Raw genomic sequence first — 18,694 nt, forward strand, 5'->3', positions numbered from 1 at the left:
AAAATATCGGCATCTACCAGCCTTTCATAGCTGTACAAGACTCAGGCACAATACAGAGGTGCCCATCTGCAAGTGCCGAATGGTTGGATTGGCTAACGCAGCCTGTAGACGTCCAGGGCACACAGGGATATAGAGCCAAGTGTCCATCACCATCATCATTTCACAGGGATAATGATAATGATGGGAAGGTTCACAATTGACTCAGTAGTTGCATACAAAGGTGCACGTTTGGCAGATACATTGGGAAATTCTGGCTCCTTCTCAGTCTCAGGTTGGCCACCCTAGTCTAGATGTAGAAGTTACAATATTTAAACTTGAAAGAGGGGCCAATTTCCCCATCATTTCCCACCTTTACATCCAAACACGATGACTTTCTGAATGAACCCTCCTCGTTCAGCCAGAAGATCTTGGGGTGGATGTAGGAGTCACTGGGTAAAATTCTCTGGACTCTGTTCTGAATCAGGTCAGAGCAGAAGTACTTAGTGATCTAGTCTGGCTGTAAAATCTATATATCAACACCAAATATGGTGTGAAATTAATCCTCAGAAACGGCTATTCCCCACCCAGATCCCAGCAAAGGGCTCCCCAAGGAAAGGGGCTGTTGAGGAAGGAAAGAAGAAAGATGTCCTCTCCCTGGAGGAACTGGGCTCTGCGCTTTGGACAGAAAGGAGGGGAAGGAAATGGCTACACGATGACAGCGGAGCCTAAGAAATGAAACACAACAGGCTTCTGGGCACATTGATTCTGCACAGTGAATGAACCTGACTCCCGTATCATGAAAAGCCAAAAAGCCGTTTCTTTCTATGCCCGGGAGAAAAGAGTTACAATCATTCCTGCCTGTTTACTTTTGAATTATTTTACCTTGTAAAGGAAATTGTAACAAAATTAGTCTGAACTTGAGCTGCCTGTTATTAAAAGCTGGTTCCCCAATTCAGTTCCAACTGCCCTGCTAGAAACACCCCCAGGTCCCTGCTCACCCCAGGAAGAGGAAAAAGAGAAACCCCCACTGGGCACTGCCCTTGGCGCCAGGCTGCTGTCCCGGGGTGCGGGTGGGGACTGATTGTTTGCTGCTGAGGAGGGAGCCAGTAGAGGCCTCTGGTGCTCTGCTCCTAGCATCTGCCTGGCCCAGGCTGTCCTCTGCCTCAGCTGCTGCTCCCGGCCTGCTCTAGAGTCAAACACGCAGGGCCCCCAGGGGAACAGAGGCTGGGATAGGGCAGCAGCCTGGGTTGGGCTGGGAAGATTCTGGGAGTTCACGTTCCCTGAGAACTGGCCTGGCTCCCTTCTCAACAGCGAACAAATCAATTCCACGTCCCCTCCCCAGAAAAACCAGCCTGGAGCCAAGGGCAGCAGGGGACGATTCCCTGCAGTTCCCACCGAGGCAGGAGAGAATCCAGGGTGTTTCTAGCAGAGCTTATGGAACTGACATGGGGAAACCAGCCTTTAATAACAGGCAGTTCCAGTTTAAGCTCAGTGTTTTTAACAATTTCTACAACATTAAATAACCCTTCAATCGTAGTGTCACCATCCATAACATTGCTTCAGCCTTATAGGTTCCCAAGTGCACAACTAAACATTTCTTCAAACACAAAGGAGTGGAGATCAGTCAGTGTTCAGAGTCATCCCACATAATAGAACCATGTTGTGGTACATACTGGCCCCATCATGTGGCCATCGCCTTTCCCTCCTCTCTGTTAAAAGTTTTAGTATTTTGCACAGAAACTTTCTTCCCTCAGGAGACACCTGGGAACCAGGGCTGCCAGCCACACAAACACCTTTAGGAGGAGTCGTAACCTGTCAAAAAATGATCTCCCTTCTTCAGTCCAGTGACAGCCTGAAATGCTACTTATCCTAGCATAGCTGGAGGATTGAAAGCAGCTACGTCAAACCCCTGTGTAGCTAGCAGGAATGAACACAAACACTCCCTCGTATCTGAAGTGATGTGTAGTTTTACCCTTGGTAAACTACAAGACTAAAGGGAAAGGCAGTGGTGGTGTCAGATGTAAAGAGTGAAACATAAAACAATCATCATAGTTATACCTATAGTGACTGCAAAAATATTTCTATATTCTTCTTAATAACATCAGTGTATTATTTTCTCTGGTATCTAGACATTGACTAGACCTTGACGAAGAAATTTGGATCTTGATAAAATAATCAACTACCCCTTGTTAAAGTAATGGACATGACACCCACTCGGGTGTCTCCATGCAGGTTCAAGTACTAACAACAGGAAAATACACTGGATTACTCCTGCCCCAATAACAAAGAGACTGGGAATCCCACAGCAGCTGAAATGACCGTTTGGACAAGCACTCCCATCATGCAATCCGGGGTGGGTGTAACCATGCCAAATGATATCAGCCCCAAAAGGCCTTGACAACAGATCACCAACAGATGGCGGGGTAGAGTTCATACTGACCCTGCTTCAAGTAGATTGTGGCAAAGATTAAAAAGCACTGGACGTCAAAACTCACCAAACGCGGGTCAATCCATGCTCATCGTCGTAACCGCTCGTTATACTCCACTCCTGAACGTAGCCCTCACATGGACAACATACCCTCCTAACTCAGTGTCTGTACGTTAACCTTTTACCCCCAGTTGGGGCTATTGCAGATTATGTATTCCTTACGCCACCCGATCGAAAACCGAACTTCGCACCCCTTGGGTAAACTGTACATTGTTCCCTGAGCACCAGAAACTTCTATGTCTAAACTCTGTACCGTACACTTTTTTTTTTCCTTGGAACGTCATCTTAATAAAATGTTGACATTGGTTCGAGATCCCGGCTCCTGTTCCTTTGCAAGGCGTGTGCGTTCGCTCCGTGTTTTAGTCTGCTAATACAGCGGGGGGATTGAGCCAGACGCGCTTGCCTGCTGCAGACATGGATCCAAGGCTGAACCTTGTCCCCCACAAGCTGAAGGCTTAACTGAAAACAGTTTAAGAAGTGCTCCCATCTCCGGCACTCAGCTACCCAGCTCCCAATGGGGTCCAAACCCCAAACAGATCCCTTTTACCCTGTAGAAGCTGTAAAATCCTGTGACCAGGGCAGCTGCCTAGCAGCCTGCGCATCTGCCTGCCAGTGCGAGAGCGCGTAAGGCACTAATCCGGGTAGTGGCAGCTGGGTGGCAGGGGGAGGGTGTGAAGAACCAGCAGAGTGGCGCAGCGGGAGCGTGCTGGGCCCATAACCCAGAGGTTGCTGTATCGAAACCATCCTCTGCTACGCGTGCACTTGTTTCTCTTCCCTCTGGGCCTTCAAGCGAGCCGGTGACCAGCAGAGCCCCAAGAGCCTAGGCCATGAGGCAAGAGGTGGCTGAGGAGAAGCGGTGGCCTGCCAGGGAGCTCTCTGGCTGCCTGGGCTGAAGGCAAGAGGCAGGCCTGGGCATGGCGAGGGCCTCCTGTCCCGGAATGAGGCTGCAGTGCTTCCTGGTCCCCTTCTCCCACCCACACCGGCAGGTGGCTGCTGCGGGAGAGCACGAGGGAGGCTCTGGGGGCGCTAGGCAGCGCTGTGTGTGTGGCTGTCAGGGGAAAGAGCCGAGGCTCCCGACTTGACCTGCCATTGACTCGTGTGGCTCTGCGTGCTGTCAGCCGGGGTGGGCCAGGCAGCGGACGTGATTCAGGCTTGGGCCGCATGGCCGCGCTTTCCTGACGAGGCAGGCCAAGAGCTTTGCACAGCGTACAGGGAAGTGGGAGGGAGACGTCTTTGAGCCGACGTGACTCGTCCATTTCTCTCTCACCCTGCAGGGCTTCCTGCCAGAGCGAGCCAGGGCCGCTAGGCGCTGCTGAAGAAAAGCCAGCAGAGGAACACAGTGGAAGCGTCCTGTGCCCATAACACAGAGGTCAATTAATCAAAACCCTCTTCTGCCAGCACCGCGCCTCCTGCTTCTTACACTGGGCCTGCAAGCGAGGGGGCGGCTGGCACAGCACCAAGAGTCTAACCTGTGAGGCAGGAGGCGGCTGAGGCTCGCAGCCTGCTGGGGAGCTCCCAGAAGTTATTAATGGACAGAGACTCCTCAATGCCCTTAGTAACAAGGGTTTGGGGGTCACCGAGGCCAGTAAGGGGGTCACTATGTCGGCCCTATAACCCTGGGTGTCAGGTCACTGTGCAGCTTTGATCTAGAGCTCGGATCCCAACAACCAACCAGCAGCCCACAGCCTCCCCCTGGGTCTGCCCCACCTGGTTACTCCTTACAGGCCGACCTTACCCCCGTTCCAGCCCCGGATTCGCCCCCTAATCATCCTACTGCCACTCAGAGCCACAGCCGTGGAGGTGCTGAAGGAGGGAGGGGTGACTCTAGCGTGGGGTTCTTCTCTAAAGATGGCTGGCAGAAAGGTGGTGCTCAGCTCTGTCAGCCACCTGCCCAGGTGCCTCGCTGACAGGGGATGCAGACGTTTCTGTAAGGTGATTAAATAGGGTATTTGGCTTCTGAGTGAATGTGAGGAATGTGCAGTCCTAAGAGGGAATTTCCATCCCTGTTTCCAGGGCCCCAGTGGCCTAATGGATAAGGCATTGGCTCCTTAAGTCAGGAATTGTGGGTTCAAGTCTCATCTGGGGTGAAAAGTTCCTTTCTTCTTCTATATTGCAAAGAAACCTTGGTCTTATTTTCACCAAGGAAGCTGGGAGATGTTTCAACACAAAGTACTGCAGCTTGGGAACAAGCCCCCAGAAATGGCATCTTCCACTCCACAAATGCTTTCTAAACCCATCAGCAGCAAACAGTTCATACTAGTGTTTGTCTGAGAATAGAGGGAAGGGGAGTGTTTACTCCAAAACACCCATGAGTGAAACAGACAGAAAGAGCAAGGCCATCCTGGAAGAGAATGGATCTGTCTGGAAACGAAGAAGAACCTGAGAATGAGCAACGGTGTGAAAAGAAGAGGTTCAAATGTTAGATGTTAGCTAGTGTTAGGGGGCTTATCCTTTCACCCTCCCATTCCCTGGTCCTTCTCGTGTAAACAGAGAGCAGCAATACCCAAAGTCCAAAGGTGCAAACAATTAGATGTTTACTGGGTTGAACCTCCAGCAAGCAACGATTCCAGTTTCCTTCCTCAGTGTCCCAGTCCCAGCTCTGACACCACAGAGCCTTGCCTGTGTCCCTGTTCCCATTTCCCCCCTTAGCAAAACATGATGCCAATTCCCCCCCCCTTACATCCTGACTGACTGCAGACTATATAGTAAAACTTGAGTTCTGCTTAGCTAGACCTAACGACTCATTTTACTGAAATGTAACTAACCAACCCTAACACGATTATCTAACCAGTTATGTCCCACCACCTTAATTGGGTTACACCCAACAAAATTAATTCTACAGCTGACAGAAACAATCACAGATCCAGACAGCGATTATACAGACAAACACTAGGGAAGTGGGGACTACAGTGATAGAACAACACAGAAATGAGGGTGTCACAGCCCTGCTATTGATAGGTGAGTTCTTGCCAGACAGGACGCTACCAAACTCAGTTTTCTTTAACCATCTTTACCTGGTGGTGCTGGGCATTGTCAGGACAGGACTGTATTCCCAACAGCCCAATAGCACCTTATTTCAGTGTGACTGGTGAGGACGTGACCGTTCGCTTCCCAGCCTATGGCGGCCCCTGCGGCGTAGCCAAAGAGCAGGGCCTCAGACTGTCCCAGTAAGAGAAGCCCTTACACCAGCAAACAGTGATTGTGATTCTGTTTTCCCTACCTCTGTGACTAGCTACATGAGAATCATCTACCTCCATTGTTAATGTCTAGGCCTTTCCAGACAGGCGTGAAAATCCACATCCTAACAGCTGGCCCTGGGCTCCCCTTTGCCAGCTGCCTGCCATCTCCCCGCTGTTCACGCTGGCAAAGCCCCGAGCCAGCCCTGTGTGCCCTGCCTTCCCCTGCCAGCGCTCGCCCTCCGCGCCATGGGGAGCTGGGGCCATTGCGGGGTTTGCTGCTTTGTGCTCATGGAAGGAGCCTGTCACATCCCTGGACATGGACCCGTTTGGTGTCCCAGCGGCTCATTGTCCCACGGGGGCACCCTGGGTGCAAGGACTGTGGGCAGCACGAGGCTTCTTCTGTATATCTCTGGAGTAGCCTCTAGCCACCCTCCCCCCTGCCTGCACACAGCCCCTAGCTACCCTCCTCCCTGCACCCTGAGCTCCCCCCTGCCTGCACACAGCCCCCAGGTACTCCCTGCCTGCACCCTGACCTACAATCCTGCCTGCAAACAGCCCCTAGTGACCCTCCTCCCGGCACCCTGAGCTCCCCCTTGCCTGCACACAGCCCCCAGGTACTCCCTGCCTGTGCCCTGACCTACAATCCTGCCTGCAAACAGCCCCTAGCTACCCTCCTCCCGGCACCCTGAGCTCCATCCTGCCTACAAACAGCCCCTAGCTACCCCCTGCCTGCACCCTGACCTACCCCTGCTCGCACACAGCCCCTAGCTCTTGCCTGTATCAACCTAGGGGTCTCGGAGAAGCATAATTGACAGGTGCTCCAGTGGCGCAATTGGTTAGCACACAGTACTTCTAGAGCAGTGCTGAGAGGAGCTCTGCTGAGGTTGTGAGTTCAAGCCTCACCTAGAGCACTGGTTTTCATTAGCCAAGTGGTGTCACCCCCTCATTTGGCCCTGTGGAATGTAGAATTCCAGCCCAGGGGACACTGAGGACAAGTCAAAAATGCCCCCTGCACTTATTACCTCCTCTCCGGAGTGCAGGTCAGAATCTACAGGTCAGGATCCCTCAAGCAGAGCCTGGAGTCCTGCCCATCTTTGACCCCTGAGCCTGGAGGGAGAGGAGCAAGGAGCCATTGTTAGAGGGCTTTCCCTTCCCCTGCCCACTTCCCTGGCTCTTGTCACACAATCAATAAGCAGCAAAAGACCAGAAGTCGGAAGCGCAGACAAAGGGATGTTTACTGGGGTTAGTTTCCAAGCAAGCAGATTCCGAAGCCCTTCACACCAGCCGGGCTTATCTCTATAGACCAATAGAGTCTGTTCCCCAGTGTCCCCCTTCCCAGCTCTGACACCGCAGAGCCTTGCCTGTGTCCCTGTTCCCTATTCCCATCCCCCCTCCATTAGCATGATGCCAATTTCTCCTTCCACTTCCTGTTTGACCCGTTTATATAGTAATATTCTCAGCTAGACCTTAACCAATCATTTTACTGAAATGTGACTAACCAATCGTAACAGAATTCTCTAACCAATTATATCCCACTCCCCTAATTAACTTACACCCAGCAAAATTAATTCAGCAGCCCTGACTGATGCCCACTGGAGATAGGTCTTTGGTCCAGCTTGTTCAGTGGACTGGCCACTATAGGTTGGGGTCCCAGAACTTAACAGTCTGGCTAGAGATTCCTGCGGGTTGACCGGATGGTGGTTTCTCGCTGCTTCACCTGATGTCCACAACTTTGGTCCCTGTACCTGCAGCTGCCACCCTCTTCCTCTTGCCCACATGGCACTTGAAGGAAGGAGGGCCAGGGTCAGGCTTCATAGTCAGGGCTAGGCAGGAGGGAGGCAGAGTCCCAGGCTGGAGCCCAGCACACCTTTCCTGCCCTGGGCACCTGGAGCAGAGGCGGCTGGTGCTGACAGCGCCAAGGGAAGGTTTAAAAGCCACAGAGCAACCGAGGGCAGGAGGAGGGGAGGACCATGCCTATGTGTGGCCAGCAGACAGCCACAGAGACACCAGACAGCCTGCTCCCTGTCATGCCAAACACCCACTGAAAACCACCCACAGGCCAGCTGCTGATGCTCTGTGGCCAACATCAGAAGATGGTAGGAAAGCAGGGCCAACCCCCCCGGTGGGGCCTCTGACCGTTCGTACTCCAGGTGCTCACTTTGGCAGTGGGGAAGGAGATTTTTCCCCAAGAGGCTTTTCCCCAGCTGGTGAGAAGCAGAGAAACAACCAGGCTCCCAAGGCGCTATTTAGCAAACCCCCTCAAGCACAGGGACAGGTGCAAATTTTGACGAGGGAAACTGCTCCACACGCTAGCCCGGGCAGCCGCCCATTTTCTTTGGGAAGTCAGGAATGGCAACAGCGAGACTGGAAGTATGTGGGGCTCATGCCCCAGCCTTTGTCACACCCACCCCCCAACTCCTTCCTGGGGCTCTAGCTGAAGCCAGAACATTGGCCTGAGCAGCCAAGAAGTTACAGCCCTGAAGGGAGCAGGACTTTCAGCACAAAGTTAAAACTGCACAAACACAACTGCCTGATCCGAGGTCAGACGCCTTATCCATTAGGCCACACAGTTATAATGGAAAAGCCTCTCCAAGCCATTCTGTGTTTCTTGGGTCATCTACTGATGGGGGCCGAGACTCTCTGGGCACAAGAAGTCGAGTTCCCAGTGAGATGTGAGACTTAATTCTATGGAGCCAGGTGCAGGGCTTTGGCAGGGAGGCTCAGGCATGGGGGACTGGGGTGCAGCAGACAGGCCGGCTGTCTAGGTGGAGAGATTTTAGTCTCACTGAGGAGGAGGAGGAATCCTGCTGATAGGCAGTGGCTGTGGAGAAAAAGTGGGATGTCCAGGCTGCTCCGGTCTCCTTCTTCCAGCTCCTCATCTGGCTGGGCTGCTCCACCAGCCTGGACAAGTCCTCTGCATGCACAGCAAATAGCCCAAGAGCCATTTCTGCCCAAACCTGTGCTGGGGGGTGAGCTTCTGTCTTCCCTGTCCCATCTGCGCTAGAGCAGACCACTAGACTGAGAGAGACAGTCAACAACGATTAAGGCTAAGATTATATAAAGGGGGTCACAGAATCACACAATTCGTGACTGTCAGAGATCCACAGCTATCAGCCACCAGTGGCGGAAGGGGCTCCCACAGGCCCATGCCACCACCGATGGCCCACAGCTCCCAGCTACTGTGAGCAGCGGGATGCCCCCAGAGCTCCCAGCTGCCATGGGTGGATCCCAGAGCTCCAAGGTACCACATGTGACAGGGGGACCCTGGAGCTCCCAGTGGGGTGACTGGGTTATAAAGTCCGGTCAGCGGTGCTGCGGGGCTCAGGCAGGCTGGTCCCTACGTGTCCTAGGGCACCGCGCTGTGCCCTGGAAGTGGCCAGTAGGTCCCCCCTGCTGCACCGCTGACCAGGAGCCGCCCGAGGTAACTCTGCACCCCAACCCCCTGCCCCAGCCCTGAACCCCCCCAACCCAGAGCCCCCTCTTGCACCCCAGAGCCCTCACCCCTCTGCACTTCAACCTCCTGCCCCAGCCCAGAGCTTCCTCCCACACCTGGAACCCCTCATCCCTGCCCCCACCCCAGAGCCATCACCCCGTCCTGGACCCCAACCCCCTGCCTCAACCCACAGCCCCCTCCTGCACTCTGAATCCCTCGGCCCCACCCTGCAGCCTGCAGCCCCCTCCTCCACCCCAAACCCCTCATCTCCCCACAGCTCCCACCGGCAGACCCTGGAGCTCCCAGCCGCCACAGGCAGCCCTCAGCCGCCCGAGGCAAGAGAGGGAGCCCCCAGCGCTCAGACACTGCAGGCAGAGCCTGGCGTTCCCAGTCACCGGGGGGGTGAGGAGAAGCCGCAGCCCCCGGCCATTGCAGGTGGCCCCGTAGCTCCCAGCCGCTGCAGGTGGATGCCAGAGCCCCCAGCTGCCATCGGGACCCCGCAGCCCCCGGCGGCCACGGGCAGGAACCGTCACCCCGTGACCGGCAGAAAACAGCCGCGCGCGGAAGCCCCTCGTGCCCTGTGACCCCCACGTTGCTGCGGCTTCTCGCCAGGCAGGAGGCAGCACCCAGTAGTTTCCCCAGGAATTGAAATTAGGGGGGGTGTTTGAATTCACAGGGCGGGTGTCAGGGCCAATGAGATATATAAAATAGATGTGAATAAAGTAAATGTTTTGTTAGGATAATGCAAATTTAACATAAGGATAATGCAAGTTACACATAACAGGTCTAGATTTCTAAAAATATATATAATTTAAAAAAATGTATTTAATTTAAATTGACTTTTGAAAAGTAAGCCATCATGGGATAAGAGGGAAGTCCGCTCATGGATCAGTAACAGGTTAAAATCTTGGAAACAAAGGGTAGGAATAAATTATCAGTTTTCAGAATGGAGAGAGATGGTATCCCAGAGGGGTCAATACTGGGACCATTACTGTTCAACATACTCATAAATGATCTGGAAAAATGGGTAAACAGTGAGGTGACAAAATTTGCAGATGATACAAAACTGTTCAAGATAGTTAGTTAAGTCCCAGGCAGACTGCGAAGAGTTACAAAGGGTTCTCACAAAACTGGGTGATTGGGCAACAAAATGGCAGCTGAAATTCAATGTTGATAAATGGCTTCATCGGATGCACAGAATGGAACATATAGTGAGGATATATGTATATGCACACACACATACACACAGAGAACATGAAAAGGTGGGCGTTGCCCAACCAACTCTAAGAGGCTAATTAATTAAGATGAGCTATTCTCAGCAGGAGAAAAAAAAAACTTTCGTAGTGATAATCAAGATGACCCATTTAAGGTAGTTTGACAAGAAGGTGTGAGGATACTTAACATGGGGAAATAGATTCAATGTGTGTAATGGCTCAGCCATTTCCAGTCTCTATTTAAGCCTAAATTGATTGTATCTAGTTTGCATATTAATTCAAGTTCAGCAGTTTCTCGTTGGAGTCTGTTTTTGAAGCTTTCCGTTGCAAAATTGCCACCTTTAAATCTGTTACTGAACGGCCAGAGGTTGAAGTGTTCTCCTACTGGTGTTTGAATGTTATAATTCTAGAAGTCTGATTTGCATCCCATTTATTTTTGCACAGAGACTGTCTGGTTTGGCCAATGTACATGGCAGAGGGGCATTGCTGGCACATAATGGCATATATCACATTGGTAGATGTGGAGGTGAACGAGCCCCTGATGGCATGGCTGATGTGATTAGGTCGTATTATGGTGTCACTTGAATAGATATGTGGACAGAGTTGGCATCGGGCTTTGTTGCAAGGATAGATTCCTGGGTTAGTGTTGTTGTTCTGTGGTTGCTGGTGAGGATTTGCTTCAGGTTTGGGGGTTGTCTGTAAGCAAGGACTGGCCTGCCTCCCAAGATCTGGGATAGTGAGGGATCATCTTTCAGGATAGGTTGTAGAAATTTGATGATTCGCTAGAGAGGTTTTAATTGGGGGATGAACGTAAAGGCCAGTGGTGTTCTGTTACTTTCTATGTTGGGCCTGTCTTGTAGTAGGTGACTTCTGGGTACTCTTCTGGCTCTGTCAACCTGTTTTTTCACTTCAGCAGGTGGGTATTGTAGTTTTAAGAATGCTTGATAGAGATCTTGTAGCTGTTTATCTCTATCTGAGGGATTGGAGCAAATACGGTTGTATCTCAGAGCTTGGCTATAGACAATGGATCATGTGGTGTGTCCGGGATGGAAGCTGGAAGCATGTAGATAAGTATAGCGGTCAGTGGGTTTCCGGTATAGGGTTGTGTTTATGTGACCATCGCTTATCAGCAGAGTACTGTCAAGGAACTGGACCACTTGAGTGAATTGATCTAGGCTGAGGTTGATGGTGGGATGGAAATTGTTAAAATCATGGTGGAATTCCTCAAGGGCTTCTTTTCTATGAGTCCAGATGATGAAGATGTCTTCAGTGTAGTGCAAGTACAGTAGGGGCATTAGGAGACGAGAGCTAAGGAAGCATTGTTTTAAGTCAGCCATAAAAATGTTGGCATACTGTGGGGCCATGTGGGTACCCATAGCAGTGCCGCTGACTTGAAGATATATATTGTCCCCGAATGTGAAATAGTTGTGGGTGAGGACAAAGTCGCGAAGTTCAGCCACCAGGTTTGGCATGTAACAAGTTCACAAAACTGAGGGGGGGCGGGGTGTTGGAAAATCATTGCTTATGCCCCTGGCCTGCCTATTTCCCTTTGGCTTCTCAAGCGCCTCTGGAGGGACGCAGCTTCCCAGGCACGCGGATCCTTCCGTTCAACGCGCACTGGACGCACATTCCAAACACAGCCCTTTCCAGGAGGGAATACGCCGCTTTTGGACCCTGTCGCCCAGCAAGAAGTCCTGGGACTCTTTTTCTGACGGATGGACCCCACTGACTTGCCTTTACCAAGCAGAAACTAAGGACCGGCTGATGGCTCTCTTTGCAAACGGACGCCATCAGACTGAGCCACGAGGCGTGCTGCAGGATAGCCCCTCCCCACCAAAAATTAATGCCGTGACCCAGATTCGAACCAAGGTTGCTGTGGCCACAGCACAGAGTACTAACCACTATACGATCACAGCCAGGCGCTTGGGGCGCAGGCAGCAGTGCAGCAGAAAATGCTCAGCTCTGCGCTCTCGGGGCGGCCACCTACCTCGCCGGCGGCAACAGGTATTTCTCAGGTCTCCCCATTACAGTCACAGGTAAAATGCTGAGCAAAGGAAAAAATAGAGGAAGCCAATCCCATGCCTGTCCCTTTTTCTGTCTTCCTCCATCTCTGGACCAAGTCCCTCCCCATTTGTCTGGGCCATTGTCCTCATGCCCCTGGCCAGCCTATTTCCCTTTGCCGCTCTGAAATGTGCCCCCACGTGCAGGCCCCGAAGCTGGGCCCAGGGGCGGAAGGCCAGGGAGAGGCTTTGGCTGGGGCCAGCATGTCCTTGCAAGGTAATTGTCTCTCTGGAGGTGAAAGTCATCAGTGCAGGGTGCGAAGGGAACTGGCCGTAGAAGGAGAGTGCAAGGCATGGGGTGGGCAGGCCAGGGATTTCTTTGTCCCCCTTTGAAAAGGGGTCTCCCTCCCCATCAGAGAATCGAACCCCGGTCTCCTTCGTGATAGGCAGGGATACTCGCCACTATACTAACAAGGAAAGGAGACACTGAGTGTCCTCAGCTCCCCCAGACCAGCTATGGTCAGCGTACACCTACACCGTCGCATGGGCCCCAGCAGGCAACAACACCCCTGGCCCTCTTCTGCTTCCCAAAGGCTTTGGCCGCAGCAACAGCCCTGGGAAAAGCCCTGGCCCTCCTCACCTGCCCTTGCCCAGCACCACGCCTTTTCGGGCCTACACAGCTCCTCACACAACACCCGCCTGGGACCTTACCCTCACCTACCAGCCCAGCAGCACCTTTTTTCCTCTCAAAACCTCCTCTTGACACTCTCCCCCTTCCACACTTCACACTCACCTCATCACAAACTCACCCAGGGCCCCATTGGCTTCTCAAGCGCCTCTGGAGGGACGCAGCTTCCCAGGCACGCAGATCCTTCCCTTCAACGCGCACTGGACGGACATTCCAAACACAGCCCTTTCCAGGAGGGAATGCGCTGCTTTTGGACCCTGGCGCCCAGCAAGAAGTCCTGGGACTCTTTTTCTGACGGATGGACCCCACTGACTTCCTTTACCAAGCAGAAACTAAGGACCGGCCGATGGCTCTCTTTGCAAACGGATGCCATCAGACTGAGCCATGAGGCGTGCTGCAGGATAGCCCCTCCCCACCAAAAATTAATGCTGTGATCCGGATTCGAACCGAGGTTGCTGCGGCCACGGCGCAGAGTACTAACCACTAGATGATCACGGCCAGGCGCTGGGGGCGCAGACAGCAGCCCAGCGCAAAATGCTCAGCTCTGCGCTCTCGGGACGGCCACCTACCTCGCCGGCGGCCACAGGTATTTCTCAAGTCTCCCCATTACAGTCTGTAGCCCTGAGGATTAATCTGTTGGTCTGTATAAAATGTCTTTTTGATAAAAGTGTGTAGGCTGCATAGATTAATAGAATTATTTGCAATAGCTGTAATGCAAGATACCTAGAAACTTCTAGGCCAGAAATCCTGGCCAATTTCCTCTGTGACGCTGAAAGCAACCTTTAAGACCCTTACTCAGAAAAGTAATAATAGGAGACAAACATACACAAATTGTCTAGGGACTTTTTGAATGTCTGCTAACCTTTCACCTAGTTAGGGCGAAAAGGAGGGTATTTCTGCCCACACATCTAACACGTACACCACAAGAAACGTACATAGCTGTCATTAATACGTACACAAAAGGTCGGCCTATGAAAACAGGTACCCTCACCTTTCCATGGGGGAAAGATAAATTTGGGCATAGGAGGAAGGATTTCTCCCTATAAAAAGGGTGACAATCCACCATTAGGCAGGCGATACCATCTTTCTATTCTCCATCGTCTCAACCTTCTTCGAAGCCTCTTTCTCCTACGAAAGCTGTCAATACTAAGTCGTAGTATTAATTCTTTTCACAGTTGTAAGTATGAACAAATTCTTATTTCTGCTTCACCTCTAAGCATTTAGTTTATAGAGGGCTAAAACTCATAACTATACTTCCTCTATCAGAGGTGTGAAATTTACTCTAGTGCTATTTGCTGCAGAGTGCATTTAGAACTGTGATATTTGTAACTTTGTAATCTCAAACTGCTTTTAACATTTTAAATTTACTTCTTGTTTTATTGATTTTAAATAAAAGGTCTTAATTGACTAATTTTGTCTCAGTGTAATTTCCTGTCAGATATATCCCAATCTCCTTGTATAAATTCTGTGAAGCCTGATTCAAGATTAACTTTATTCTCTGATCACACATATTGGCGAGCCATACCCATATTATTAATATCTATTAATTATTATTAATATTATTAATTAATTAGAAAATTAATTATTAAATAAAACTAAATTAAGTGGATAAAATCCACTGTCCCTACTAACCCTCCCCAAATCAGGCTACAGGCTGGCGAGCCAGGCAGGAGGAGATCTAAGGAGTGTGTGACAGGAATCCAGGGAATTTCAGACATTTCTGGACCCTTTAGAGAATTTTTTCTTTGAAACGCAAGTAAATAGTTAATTTTAAGTGCTCTGAAAACTTTGAGTCTCTTTCTCTTAAAGCTAGTCAGAGTCAACTTCCTGTGGTTATTGCTGCTGGCAGCACGCCCAGTATTTCTGTTTTGTATTGTGGTTAAACATCCTAAGGTTTTTACTTTCACTTTTGCCTAAAGGTTTTAACTGTATTGATAACTGAATATTAAAGTAATATTGTTTAAAAGTGATACGCACGCAGAAAGGGGTTTTATAAGATGAAGAAATAAATGAATGGTACCGAATAAAATATTTGCAGTAGCACGGGATCCAGTGACCCACACTAGTGGTGGCGGGGAGTTAATAAAGCAAGGTATTCATAGCCGCCAGAAAGGCCGCAATCAGTCAGAACTTGAACAGTTCAAAGATACCTTATCTTAGTCCCATTAACTCTTCCGGACTGCACCTCTGATCCGTCTGCCTCAGTATTCCCCCAATATTTGGCAGGTCCCGACAGAGGGGAAAGACCTCTCGTTCTGCTATAAGTCATCAAGAGAAGAGAGAAGAGAGTATCTCCACTCCCTCTATTTACTTGGGACTTTTATGATATAAAGTTTTAAACCGGTTAAGGGGTGTTATTCCTGTTGTTTCTGTAAAAGGGACGCCTTTTTGGATCAGAATTATATCAACAGAGGATTGATTCTAGTGAATATACTAGAAAAAGAAAGAGATGAATTCTCTATTTCGTATTAAGAGTATTAAAAGTGAAGATAGAACAGGAATGGAGTCTATCGGAGTTGCTAGCAGTTTGGCTTTGGAAAACTTTGCTAGGAGATATATTCAGGAACATGGTGGAGGTTTGGAGCAGCTAAGAAATAGTGGAATGATTTCTGAGCAGAGAAACCCGTGGGGTTTTGTGAGTAATGTATTTGAGGAAGAAACAGAGCAGAAAAAGAAAAGAGCTAAAGTGGTGAAGGGAATAGCTGTTGAATGCTTGCTTGTAGCTTGTAGTTCATTGAGAAAGAAATCTCTGCTTCTGTAGAGACAGTTTCTGTGAGTGAAGAAGCAGTGCCTTTAGAATCGGTCATTGTTCAAGGATTTAGAAGAGGCCGTATCACAGGTAACACTTGTAGCTAATGCATGTGATGTAGTGATCTCTAAATTACAAAGAGAACTACAACAACAAGCAGGGAATAGAATTCCTGCTCCTCCACCCAATTTTACATTAGCACCATATAGAGTAGAAGATCCAGTCCCTTTGGGTGGACATTTATTGGCATTCGGGCAATCAACATTGCCTAGACCCCAGGAATTTTGTGGGTCCTCTACACCCCCGAGGTATATGCTGGTATCACCTAGTGTATCGGTAGAACGCCCTACCACACCAGATTTTAGTGGACTAAGGGATGTCCTGCGTCAGTGTGGAGACGCTTTGAATGTAAGCCATAGACATTTCATGGAAAGTTATCCTAAATACCCAGGATTATCTCCAGTGGGAAGTTTTGATGGTTCAGATGAGGAAAATATGAATCCAGGTAGAAGGAGTCAAGGAATAGAAATTGTGGATTTAAGCTCAGATGAAAGCTCAGATTCAGATCCAGAAGAAGGAACTGCAGGTTCCAATTCTGATTGTCCTGTAGCAGTTGTTACAGATATTAAAACCTTAGACCTGGTAGCTAAGCAAGTAGGAATGATGGAGGATTCTTCAGTTGCTATGCATGCACAATGTGTGCAGGAGACAGCAAAAGTGTTTGGCTTACCAAGGGAAGATTGGGTTAAAATCTTACAACTCACAGTGAATCGAGCATTGTGGAGTACTTTGCCACTTAAGTTTAGGGTAGGAGAGAAAACTTTTGAAGAGACAGTAGCCCTATTGGAACATAATCAGCACCCAGGGCAAGCTGGAGTAGCAATTCTGTCTAACTTAAAGCAGAAACCTAATGAAACTCCACATCAGTTTCATTTACGGTTAAGTGCAGCTTGGCGGAGTCATATCAAAGAAGAAACAGATGAACTGCCATATATCAGTTTGTTAGTTAATAATTCTCTCCCCCAGTTAAGAGAAATGGTTAATATGCATATCACTGATGATATTTCTTTAAAAAGAACATTAGCCTTGTTGGCTAAAGCATATGCACAGGGAGGCTCTAAATTAGGTCGGCGTGGAGCCCCGGTTGCAGTACTTCAGGAACCACAAACTAATCCTACGGTGAGGATTGAGGGACCTCGACCTCAGCCAGGATTAGGACGAGGAGTTCCTAAATTCCCTAAGTATCAACGTTGGCAAAATGACCCTAACCCACGTAATAACCCTGGACCTTCGAGTGGCCAGGACCCTTGACAGGGTTATGCGTTTGGGTCCTATGCAGGAGCCAGGGATCGTGTTCCTTTCTTTTCCGATGCTGCACAGAACAGTTCACGTCTGCAGAGACCTAAATCACCGCCTTTGCACAAAACTGAGGACTCAGTTGTGAAAATGTTTAGAACAGTGCAACAGACGCTTGAAGCTCAACGACAGGATATCCGAGAACTTCATGCCCGTGTGAATGAGCTGATGATGATGGAAGGCCAAGGCTCAGCAACCTTGAACCGTCCAGTGGCCTCCGTTGATCCATCCCCTTTTCCCCAGTGGACAGCCACTCCTCCAGAATTGGCTGCCTCTGAGGAGATAGAGGAGGAACCGTTAGATTATCTGACAGCATATGCTGCATGACTACAAATAACCCCGAGTGTAGTCATAACCCCTTTAGGCAGAGATACAAGTGGAAGACCCACAATATCTGCAGTGATAGAGGGACTAGACAGGAATCTCATTATAGATACTGGAGCAGCAATCAGTATTCTCCATGTCGAGGATCCTAGATCCTCTCCTCTATCATCAGGATGTACCAAGACACTTGCAACTTTTGCAAGTAATCAGGTTGTTACCACACTTTCTACACCCCTTGAAGTACAAATAGGTCACCTAAGAAAGAATCATACTTTTGCATTAATGAAGTTAGCAGACCCAAAGAATTCCTTATTGGGAACTGATTTCTTATACAAACAGGGATGTGTTCTTGATTTGTGTAACCAATTATTGTGTCTTTCAGTAGAACAGGAAAAGGATGACTCTCCAGTAGTCATACCTGAGTGTGGCATGGTATCTCCAGTGGAGGACTCTGAACCTTAAGGGAATGATTTGGACAAAATAGTGGCTAAACATGCAGACCAACCTGAGTTACAGGCATTACTGTACAAACATGCAGATGCCTTTGCTAAACACAAACATGACTGTGGGAGCATGGTCGTCACTATTGTTGTGGAAGGAGGAGAAATTTCAGCCCAAAAACAGTATCCTTACCCAGAACAAGCAAATCCATACATAGAAAAGACTATTAAGTCTTTGCTGATACAGGGAGTACTACAAAAATGTACTTCCACTGCAAATTCACCTATTTGGCCTGTTAAGAAACCGGATGGTTCGTGGCGTCTCACAATAGACTACAGACGCCTAAACCAGGTCACACCAACTTGTGCCCCCACAGTGGCCAAAATGCCAGATCTAATCAAATCCTTTGATCCAGAGGCTGTATGGTTTACTGTATTAGACATCAGTAACAGCTTTTGGACATTGCCATTGGCACACATTTCACAGTACCGTTTTGCATTTAGTTTTCAGGGAGTGCAATATTCTTGGACACGTTTGCCCCAGGGATATAAAAACTCTCCAGCTTTATTCCATGCACAAATGAGACGGATACTGTCACCATTTTCTAAACCAAATGTTCTATTTCAATATGTAGATGATCTGTGTTTAGCAACACAGACGAAAAAGGAGCATTTAGAAAGACTTGACGAGCTCCTGCAAATTCTAAAAGAAGCAGGGTTGAAGTGCAATCCAGCCAAAGCCCAGCTAATGGCTAATTGTGTCTCTTTCTTGGGCCTCACCCTGACAAAATGGGGTAGAACCCCAGCGCAACAGAAGGTGGATGCAATCCAAACATTGCCTTTA

Source organism: Mauremys mutica, unplaced genomic scaffold (genome assembly GCF_020497125.1).
Source record: "Mauremys mutica isolate MM-2020 ecotype Southern unplaced genomic scaffold, ASM2049712v1 Super-Scaffold_100342, whole genome shotgun sequence".
Classification (NCBI taxonomy): Eukaryota; Metazoa; Chordata; order Testudines; family Geoemydidae; genus Mauremys; species Mauremys mutica.